The sequence below is a fragment of the Hakea prostrata genome, chromosome 3 (assembly GCF_041222555.1).
Source record: "Hakea prostrata isolate BN-2017 chromosome 3, UWA_Hpros_2, whole genome shotgun sequence".
NCBI classification, from domain to species: Eukaryota; Viridiplantae; Streptophyta; class Magnoliopsida; order Proteales; family Proteaceae; genus Hakea; species Hakea prostrata.
In genome coordinates, this window is record NC_142602.1 from 10,692,318 (window position 1) to 10,703,958 (window position 11,641).

Here is an 11,641-nt window from a genome sequence, read left to right on the forward strand (position 1 = left end):
GGTATAACATTAGAGTTTTTGAAAAGAAAAGAGAGTAGTTTTATTCGCAGCGGAAAAATAAACTAAAATAGTTCTCTAATGGAATCCAATCCAAAAGAACAAGTCTTGATACTGTCATGAAGCTCCATGTGCGTCCACTTCTTCTTCGATCACTCCTTCAAGAAGACATATTGGTAACGCATCCTCCATTTGGAAGTTAAGTCCTTATAACCTTTGCAGCATAATCTAATAGAAAAAGATATATAAAAGGGAATGAGTTCAACAGAACTCGGTGAGGTCAACTCAACATCATATCACACCATTCATTCTCAAGATTCCACACCACACATATAACATGAATATCAATAATGTAATTAATGACAATGATATGATATGTGAATGATTATGCTCCCTAACTCTATCATGAAGTCTCTATGGTAGACACGCATTAAGTCATACACTAGTCTTCTTTGGGCGGTCTCATCACTCTTCCCTCACGGCTCGATGCACGTCTCGTTGGGTTCTCCGCGGTTGTTGTGTAAAGTCCTGTCAAGCCATGGTTGGGGATTAGATCACCTCTCTCTCACATCACCATTGGTATAAGATCTGGCGCGTGTCAAGGATAATCTTAGGCCCAATGCAAAGTCATATGGTCTCGTACTACATATGGTCCGGATATTTCCCCTCACGCCTAGTGCTCTGTTGGTTCAATACCTTCCCACCTATGAATGGAATCCTCAATGGAGGCATCTGTTGGACCCCATTCATTAACCCAGTGGTCATCCACATATAATGGACAGGATGATCTCCATGTCCTCTCACGGGTCATTTCACCGGTCTTGAGTGTCCATGAGCCCTTATCTATTATATGCAACCCTACCTCCTATGATGATAGTGGGCCTGCTTGACATACAGATCCACCACTAACATCACGGGTTAACCGGCTCAATACCCTTGCCGAAAAGGTAGTAGTACTCATGAGGTCACCTAACTAAACACTTCTAGACATGCCCTAAATATGTAAATTAGTAATCGGGAAAGAACCAATGGCACCATAGGAATGCGTCCCATACCGCCTCCTTTGGTATCCTATGACAGAAATGCCCAAAGGGCATTCCCCATTCCCAACCACAATATAAGCAATCATATAATATCACTAAGGCAATGGGTGAACCCACAACCCTAGTAGAAAATACAAGGTAGAAGAAATAATAATATTTCTCCTCTCATACAATCACATTCCATTTCATAACAACAATAATAGATTTCAAAGCAAGGAGCAACATCAGAAGTAATAATAAACATAAATCATAGCAATTCATATTCAACAAAAGACATAAAATAACCACAAGATAATACTAAAGCAATACAAGATATCAATAATGAAAAGTAACTGACATCATTACACATGTAATATAAAGTTAAGTATATTCCTCACCTTTTCCTTTATTCTTCTTCCAATGATCAATAATTCCTTCTCACAAATTAGTGACTAAAGATATATTAACCTATTCATGCAAAAGAAATAATTATCACAAATTAGAGCCAATTTGGGTTTCAAATGATATCTTAAAATCTTCCCACAAAAACCCAAATCTGAAAACTAGGTTAAAAATGGTAGTTCTCAACCTCACTAGTGAATGGTCACTAATTTGCCACCAACTCGAAGTTTATAATGAAGCAAAACTTTGGGAAAATCTAATTGAAAACAAAAGGATCCTACGGGTACCTTCAATTTTATTAAATTTGACCCATCTCAAAAAGCCCCAAATTTGACTCTCATAAATCACCCGTGTGTGACCCGGGGAGTCAAATTCTTAAATGTTTTGCAAGGGGATAAACCATTACTCCCAAACTCAAGGGGAACCTTAATATAAGAAAAGATAGCTTGTATGATACCTATCATTATTCCCTTTCACAGATCCCTCAATAGAAGAGAAAAGATATCACTCCCACAAACTAGGAAGGGACATTAATACAATAAAGGAAAGCAACCAAGATACCTAACAACCTTCCCTTTCAAGATTCCTCAAACGGAAAGGAGAGAAAATACTCACAAAATTGTGAGTAAGAGAAGCATTAAAGAAAACTAACATTTCGTAATGATTTTGCAAAGATTCGGATCACAAACACCTTCGAAAGAATGGAAATCGCTCCTCTCTTTCGTTTCTCCTTTTCTCCAAAGTTTCTGCCTCTTTCTAGCCTCCAGAAATGCGTTTACGGATGAGATAAAACATAAATAGGGTTTTAAAATCCGAATTTCCAATTTTGCCCCTAAATAGAAAATAGGGTGGGGGTTGGTTCACCTAAACGGCTCAAACTTCTGGCTCATGGTTGGACCCCCAAACGAACTCCGATTTTGATGATTTTTGGCTCGTTGGAAAGGTCTTTCGACGATCTTTGATTTGATATCTTATTTATGTCAATCAGATTCTCCATCACTGATCTACAAATATTCCAAAATTATTATTTTTACACTATCGAGACTAATCTTCTCTCTTCACTTAAACTCTAAGAGAGTTTTTGAGTCATTATAAGGGTCATCTACCAACATTTGTTTAATTTCCAATCCTTCGGGCTCGAATTGAATGGTCCACAATTGTCGCCGAATCAAGGCCCAGGTTCTCGGTCTTAAAACCACGGGTTAAAGGGGTAGAAATCTAGGGGATTTCACAGATTAGATCAAATCCAATCATGATTGTGTGTTTATATGTTGATGTCTTTTATGCTACTTTTTTTTTATTTATTTTTTTCACTTCAACCAGTAGTGATAGTACTTTTGTATATCTTAATTTTGAAAGCTCTGCAAGAGTAGAAAGTGAGACGAGGGAGAGAGGGGCCATGATTTAATTTAGACTGAATCACTTTGAGTGTTCTTGACTCTCCAATACAGCCAAAGGAGAGTCTGTCTTTTCTAAATTGGTTGAGTTTGCTTCAGTAGTTAGTTGGATTGCTTTGAAGTTATTTACTGATATGGGTGTGTTGTTGGTGGGATCATGATCCATATAAATAATAAGCTTGCCACTAGCCTATGGATATGCATTTCCTTTGGTGAATCCAACAATTGTTTAGTTTGTTTTTTACTAGTGTGCTACTCATTTATATTATGTGACTATCGATCTCTTGTTAAAGGATATTTAACTTAAATATTTTCAGTATATATTTTGTTCTTTCAAATCTATCTACTTAAATATTACTACATTGTATCATGTACAGAGGTACTATGAATATTAGTAGTGAGAGCAATTCAGAGATGAGTAATGAAGAAGAAGTAATAATCGAAGAAAATATTGAGCACATTACAAAAGGGAAAATGGGGATTGACAATATCAATGGTGCACCTATTTCAGGTTAGATTTAGAAAATGTGATTCCCTTAGTCGGTATGGAGTTTGTATCGGATGATCAGGCTTACAATTTTTATAATTCATATGCCAAAAAAGTAGGTTTTAGCATCCGTAAAGGTAGATCTGGAAAAACAAGAAAAGGTTTGGTAATGAAAAGAATATTTGAATGTTCAAGAGAAGGATTTCGAAAAGTGGATAAAAGGACTCGTAATTTGAAAAAGAGTCAAGCAGAGACTAGAACTGGTTGTAAAGCAAGAATGGTGGTAAAACTCATAGATGGGATGTGGTTTGTTACTAAAATTGAATATGAACATAATCATTCTTTTGCAACTGAAAAGGCAGCATTTCTGCTTAGATCACATAGGGTTATAAAGCCCACACAAGCTTTAAAAATTTCAACATTTGATGTTTCAGAATATCACCTACAAAAGGGTATGATTGCTTATGTGAGGAAGTTGGTGGACATGATAACCTTAGCTTTACAAAAAGAGATTACAAAAATCATTTGCGTAGCAAACGCATGAAGGATTTGATAAATGGAGATATTCAAGCTGTTTTAGAGTATTTGGAAAATAAACATCTAGAAGATCCAATGTTTTTCCATAGTTTTCAAGTTGATGAAGATGATAAAATGACAAATTTCTTTTGGGTGGATGCAAGGTCAGTTCGAGATTACTTTCTCTTTGGTGATGTTGTTTGTTTTGATGCAACCTATAAAACAAACAAATATGGTCTGCCATTTGCTCCTTTTGTTGGAGTAAATCATCATAGGCAAACTGTATTTTTTGGAGCTGCATTGCTTTTGGATGAAACAACATAATCTTTTGTCTGGTTATTTCAATCATTCTTAAAAAGCTATGTCCGGAAAAGCGCCAAAAACAATTCTTCCGATCACATAGGCTGCCATAGGGAAAGTTGTTGCCACTGTAATGCCAGATACGTGCCATCGCCTTTGTTTGTGGCATATATACCTAAATGCAGCTAAAAACCTCTCCATTGCTTATTCTCCTAGCTTTAAGAAAAAGTTCAAGAATGTCATATATGGTCCTGAAACTGAAGAAGAATTTCTCTTTGCTTGGGATGAATTGTTAAAGGAGTTCAATCTTGAAGAAAATAAGTGGTTGAAAGAATTGTTTTCAATTCGAAAGAAATGGGCTTTAGTATATGGAAGAGAACATTTCTGTGCAGACATGACAACCACTCAACGTAGTGAGAGTACTAATGCTTACCTTAAGAGGTACTTGAAAAGAAAATACAACTTGAGTCGGTTTTTGAAGCGGTATGAGAAGGCAATTGAAAGACGATGTTTGGATGAACTGATAGAGGATTTTAACTCCAATCATAAGATTCCAAAGTTATGGGCTGATGTGGCAATGTTAAAGGAAGCAGTCAAAGATTACACATTGAACATCTATGGTATGTTTGAAGAAGAATACAAAAGATGGATTGCATGTCACTCGATATTGTTGGAGAGATAGGGCCAATTTGCACATATAAAGTTTCTGAGGAAAGGAGAAATTGTGAGAGATCAGTCACATTTGACTCTTCTAACAATACAATTACATGCTCTTGTAAAAAGTTTGAGTTCATGGGCGTTCAATGTAGGCATGTCATTAAAGTACTCAATGAGAGAAAGATTTACACACTTCCACCTAGATATATATTGAAAAGATGGACAAAATCTGCTAAGGTTGGAATGGGAAGTGATAATGATGGTTGTGTTGTTCAAGAGGATACAAGCACAAGTTCCCGATATAGTGACATATGCCATCAAAGTGTTAACCTTGCAACACAAGCTGCCAATAGTGAAAAGGCAACTTTGTTCGTGAAAAGGTTGTTGAATGATGGACAAAAAAGAGTTGAAGAAATTTTGAAACAAGAGTTAGAATGGGAGCCTAAAAGAAATGCATCAAACCATTGCGATCAAATGTCTCAACAAGTAAGTGGAATTCAAGCAAAATATGATGGTGGACCAGGTGGTAGAAAGGTAAGCATTGTGGAGAAGAAAAGAAAAAATAAGTCTACAAACCCAAGAAATGGTCAAGCTAAAAAAGGCAAGTAAATGTTAATTTCTGTTTTTGTGTTCCAATGCTTTTGTTTTACTGATGATGAAAAATTTGTATTTTTTTCCATTTGCTTACAGGGCCAAAATGTGAAATCTCAAAAAGAAGCAACCAAGCATCTACCCAAGCACAAAGCCAACTAAACCTAATGCCATGCCCATCAACTTTTAGTGGTCCTGTACAATTTCAATATGCCTTCTCATCTCTTGTTTCACAACATGGTACTAACCCTCAAGGAATGTCTATGGTAAGAACTATTCTAATTACTAATGCATAACCTTTAATTGAAATTATTCTAACTAACAAGCTTCCTTTCACAATTGTGTTACCAAACACCACCCTCTATAGTGTTAGTTATCAATTTCACCTGGTTTGTCATGCTCTACTTCATTTGTTATTCAATTGTCATGTGTCACTAAGTAGCATTTGCTGTAATTATTTTCAAATATTTTGTAGGATTTGGAGCTTCAGTTGAAGCGGCAAGAGGAATAACAATGCTAGAATGAGAAATGATAAGTGCTAACAAAGGTAAGATTTTTTTTGTTTTTAAATGATTGAATTGAACCTTTTAATCTTTCTTCACTAATTCTAGTTATTGCAGGAATTCAATCACACCATCTAGCACTGGAAGCCTGAATTTTTGAACTTGTGCAAAGAGGGAGCTGCATTTTGCTTAGAAAGGGAAAAGAACAATGTACCCCAAATTTTGAATGCCTTGTTAGTTGCTGTAGGTGAAGACCTAGCTAAATGCTGCTTCACATTTTGGAGTTCAAGTTCAACAAATTCACTCATCTTATTGTAGTTGGAATGAAATGTTTCTCGTTCCCACCAAATCTTGGCCTTTACATTTAACCCCTCTGCTTCTTACACTTGTTATAAACTCTTCAATGTGGCGTTCATAACCAACTGACTTTGTTAGACTACCTTCACCAATGCATAGTCTTGGATTTACACCAAGGGACTTTAACTGCTTGTACACCAAGATGATAGCATGTTATTCTTACATCGTTACTATTAATATATTATGTAGCTTCTTTTGGGAGTGAGCAGTGAATCTTCTTAAAATATTCATCCTTATCTACAAGTTTATTTTGATGTGCCTTATATGCAGAAATACCAAGTAAACTTTGTTATGACAGGTTGTGTAACTGTATGTAGATACTATTGATGTTAGTGTTATTTGGTAGTTAGCAATATATAAGCCAGCTGCTATTATATAAACCAAAGGAACAAATAGAAATCAGAAACTTTGTCTTCACAAACCAATCAATGAGAAACAGGTGGCACTCAGTTTTCCATTCAGATACATTGTGGTGCAATCTCAACTCTCTTCTGCTGCATCTCATAGGTTTAATTGATCAACTCAGGTAAGAATTCAAGATGAGGGTGAGATGAATTATAACAGAAGAGGTTAACATGTGCCATTTTCTCACAACATTCCTTGCTGAAGTTTGCACACAAAGGGTCAGCATGACTCATTGAAATTATGCACACAAAGGGGCAGCATGACCTAGTTGGAGAGGATCCTAAATTTTCATAGTGCTTCTTCCCCAAACCATAACAGTGGTACACAACCCACCTTCAATCCAACTCTGATTTGGTGTGTACAATGTCTCACCTTACAAAAAAAAACTCTGTTTTCTTTCTTCTTCTTTTTTATTTTTTATGTTGTGTGTTTTCTACAACTCTGTTTTTATGGGAAAGAATGGACTTTCATGGTTCTTCAATGTCACCATTTTTTTGAGAGCAACAAACGTATTTCAGAGAAAGTAAATAAGAAATTTGTAACAACGTTTTAAAATAAGAAAAAAATTAAAGATGGAAAGATGGGTTTTCTGCGGATGGATAAATGGTCCACTGGAAGAGAGAAGGAGAGAGACAGAAAAAGAACTAAAACAATAAGAATCTATGTTTTAGCAGGAAAGAAAATCAGAAAATCTTACAAGATTTAAAATAAGAATAAAAAGTGAGCAACCGGCCAGGGAAAAGACACAGCAGAAGAGTGGTCGTGATCTTGCTGCTTCGGTTCTCAGCGGAGATGAAGATGAAAAAACAATTCTGTCACTACTGTTTTGATTTTCAGCATAATATGAGATTTTCACTGCTGGGGATGAAGAGAGGAGAGACGGAGGAGAAGAAGATGAAACGAATGCAGGAACCAAATTAGAAAATGGTAAAATAAGTTTCAAAATGAGAAACAATTGTGAAGTTGTAAAATCGTAGAACAGAAAACCAAATTAAATTGTGTCAATGGAGATGAAAACACGATTCTGTCAATGGTGGTTTGATTTTCAGCCATGAAGAGAGAAGGAGATGGAGACAGAGACTGGAAGATGGGTTTTTTGCAGGTGCTTCGGTTCTCAGCCATGAGAAGAGAGAAGAGAGACAGAGAAGTAGTTGATGGAAGAAGAAGTTGAAACGGAGAAGAAGAAGTTGAAATAGAGAAGCAGTCAATGGAGAGAAAAATATGGCTTCCTTCACTGGGTTTGGTTTTCAGGCATGAGAGATGAAGAGAGAAGGAGAGACGGAGAAGAAGAAGTTGAAACGAAAATTACTTTTAGCGGGAAACCAAATAAACAATTGTGAAGTTTTAAAATCGTAGAAGACGGAATGGATACGGAGTCGAAAACGTAAATTAATTTTTTTTCTTCATAAACACGTGTCGAGCAAGGAGGTGTCCAGGGAGCACAAAGTGCTCCCCGTCGGGGTCGTTGATCAGGATTCGAGAGTCCACACCTGTAAAGGAAGACTAGAAAAAGGTATCTAGTATAGGAAAATGATGAAGAATAGTAAGCACATGGTTCAGTGTCAGAGAAAAGACCCTTGAAGCAATTAACCATAAGTTCTTGCAAGGCCTTAGTATCAGTAAATCACTCTTGTGAGCTCGATTTGGTGTTGTGCAGCACTGTGCTGTGAGATTTTGATTTTTCCGTCTGTTTCTCAAAAGTGTAAAAATATACTTTTTGAAAATGAACGGTCAAGATCATGATCTCTGATGCGTTATAGTTATATTGATGCTGCTCCCGACTAAACCTCTCCTTATGCCGAAAACGATGAGTCCTGCAAAAAGGGTTAGACGCAGGCCGGCTAGAATACCGGGCAACCGCCTCCGATGGCTATCAGACAGTGAACAGATTAAGGTCCCATGCAATGATTACACAAGACTATGCTCAGAATGTATTGGATGCTTATCGGAGGGGTATGTCCTTCTTCTTATATTGTAAGTGTTACCTTTTATGTATTTGGTAAGTTTACCCGGCGGAGGCTGCTGTTTCTCCTGGGATTATGCCTCCATGTCGTTGGTCCCGCTTGATCGCTGACTGAGTTGACCTTCTCAATCGAGAACGGTTTCCATATTGGTCCAGCGTACGTTACGCCCTTGATCACGTTGGTCGGTTCTTATCCCGACTGTATGGTATGCGGAGCCTCGGCCGGGTCTGACCCGACCGGGTAGGAAACTTCCATATCAATCTCGATCATTCGCTGCAGGTGCTGCACTAAACAATTTCACACTCTCATCGTCACGAAGCCGCCCCAATTCAGTTTCTTCTCTTTCTTGCTATTGTAGACAAGTAGAAATAATTAGTGTTCCAATGACCCTAAGTTGCCCACTGTTGAGATTTCTAGGGCAAAAGAATCTCCTCATGCGTAAAGACTTGCTCAAGCTCCCCCCCCCCCTCCATCAGATTTTGCTCCAGCTAAATGAGGAAAGGATTAGCATGCAACTTTTGCTTTTTATTTATTTATTTATTTTTTTATAATTTCCAACCGGCTAAAGTACTCCTCGCTCCACTTTATGACAAAATAGGGATAAATTTTAAGAATTCATTAGATTTAATTTTTAATTGGATTTTGATTGTAACCATTGGACTAATAATTACCACGCATCACATTCTTAAATATGAATTACAGAAAATTGCGGAAGGTGAGAATTGTAGATGACGTGAACCCTGATCCTAAAGTTTGTTGAGAGCTACATTAATATAATGACAATAAGATTTATTATTATTATTATTTTTTAAGAAAATCGATATTTACTGAGTGATAGATTCACGAAAACCTTAGTGTAACTTTTATTTTTTTTGGGTAGGATGCTAGTGTAACTTACACTTCGGACAGGCTGCTACTTCTTTCATTATTATATACGCATGCTCCTATTGATTGAATTGGTAGTGGAAATTTTTGATCATATGGATTTAATGATTTGAAAAGTTAAGGGTAATTATTTATAAAATATAATAATTTATCTCAATCATATGACTAGGCATGGAGCATGCAAATGTATTTCTTTTGGTTTTCAAATATTCTGTTTAACTGAATTAAAGTGACATGATCTAACCAATCAAATTGTCTGAAGTCTAATCCACAAGTAAACTTTTCCGACTATTACATGAGAATTAGACAATGTATTTATATATTGTCTGAATTTTGGCATGGATGTCACCTTATTCTCCCCTCTCTCTCACCAAAAAAAAAATAAAATAATAAATCCATGAATGAAAGAAGGAGAAAGCAATATCGACCTCTTGCTTATATATGTTTAATACCAAATATGTTGATGCACAATTAAGAATAGATACATTAATAAGGTTAGCTTGATTGTATCCATAAAAAAAGAGTTTAAATACAATTAACCATACTAAGTTTTTTTTTTCTTTCTTCCAACCATTTTAAGTTTATGCTCGAGTACTACTCAAGTAAGCCATTACTTTAATTTTTATGTCGTTTACCCCCAAAAGAAAATTAAATTAAATTAAATTTTATATTGTCCCTTTTCAGCTGTGCAACTGGGACTACTAGTCTACTACATTTACCCAAAAAAAAAATGGGGACTATTATAGGGTGTGAATTGGGACAGATTTTTCAAAACCCTAATCTTATCATGAATGCTTCCATCATAACCCAAATCCTAATCCTAAACTGTGATGGAAATACAACCAATGGCCCTTATCTGGAGCCTTACTGACAAGCCAAGCCGGTACCTTGACAAATATATATAACCTGTATGAATGCTTTAAAACGTATTTTTTCTTGAACTCTTTTTTTTTTTTTTTCAAGTAAAGATTGATTGCATTCAGAATGGAAAAAAAATGAAAACAAAACAAAGAAAAAAAGAGTTAATGAAAAGATTACATTTGCAGAGCAATTATCCCTGTCTTTTACCTCACACTCCTAATATTCCAAAAGAAAATCTTCATTAAAAAATAAAAAAAAAAACCCTTCCCTATTAGAAGAGCCAAAGATCTAAGTCTGATTGTTCATTGTTCATTGCACTATTTTCTTTCTCCACCAAGTTTTGCAAATTCTTCAAAAATAATCCCCCTTCACCTACTCTTTGAGATCTCCATTTCTTCATCTAAACCTGCAAACACTATGCAAGACTTCCTTTCCCCCTCTCCACCAAGTCACCTTGTATTTTTCCCCCACTGGTTAATCCCATAATTTGTGTTAGAACATCTTGGCATCGCCACAATGCAAAACGAAACTGTTGGATCAACCCCTAAATCATGAGACACTTAATCTCTGGTCATCTCACACTCCATGTGAGCCCCTAATTGAGTTGATGGAAGACTCCAAGTTCTCCTTAGAAACTGAATTATGAAAATCCCTCTCCAATTGCTTTGTGTAGGCCCCCTCGTTTTACAATGTGGCTACCACTCTATCATTTTCAATTTTTTTTTTTGAATTTATAAAACTTAAAACTCTAGAATCCACTTTATCATCCATCCCTTCTTCGCGGGCCCCTTAATTTGATTTGTGGTAGACCCCAAATTCTGAGAATCCCCCTCGTGTGCAAATTACTTTGAGTGGGCCCCCTCTATTGGCAATGTGGCCACTACTTTTTCATTTTTCAAAATTTTGAACTCTTGAATCCACTTTATCATTCATCTCTTCCTCATGGGACCCAGATACATCTAACAGCTTCTGAGCATCAAAGGACTGAGAAACAATAGGGGTTTTCACCCAATTTTCTCCCAAATTTACCACAGGTATGCTCAAAGAGGACTCCTCCCTATCCACGCTAGCCAACTTATCTTGCACCATTGGGTCAAGGGTCTTCTTCCCTGTCATTGGCAACTCCTCCACCATCAAAGAAGGTCCACATTTTTTGAAGATACACTGGGTTGCCAAGTGACCAAATCACCTACAAGGGGAACACATTTTCTCCCCATTCTCATACACTACACTTTGAATAGAACTGAAGACCTTCCTTGATCTAGGTTCACTATGCTCAACTTGAACCTCATTCACT

General features: G+C 36.5%; 1 pseudogene; it reads left to right on the plus strand.

Annotated features, from left to right (window-relative positions):
- LOC149020771 (protein FAR1-RELATED SEQUENCE 5-like) overlaps positions 1-5,880 on the plus strand; it is a 53,183-nt pseudogene extending 47,303 nt beyond the window's left edge.
- Positions 5,881-11,641: the final 5,761 nt, after the last annotated feature.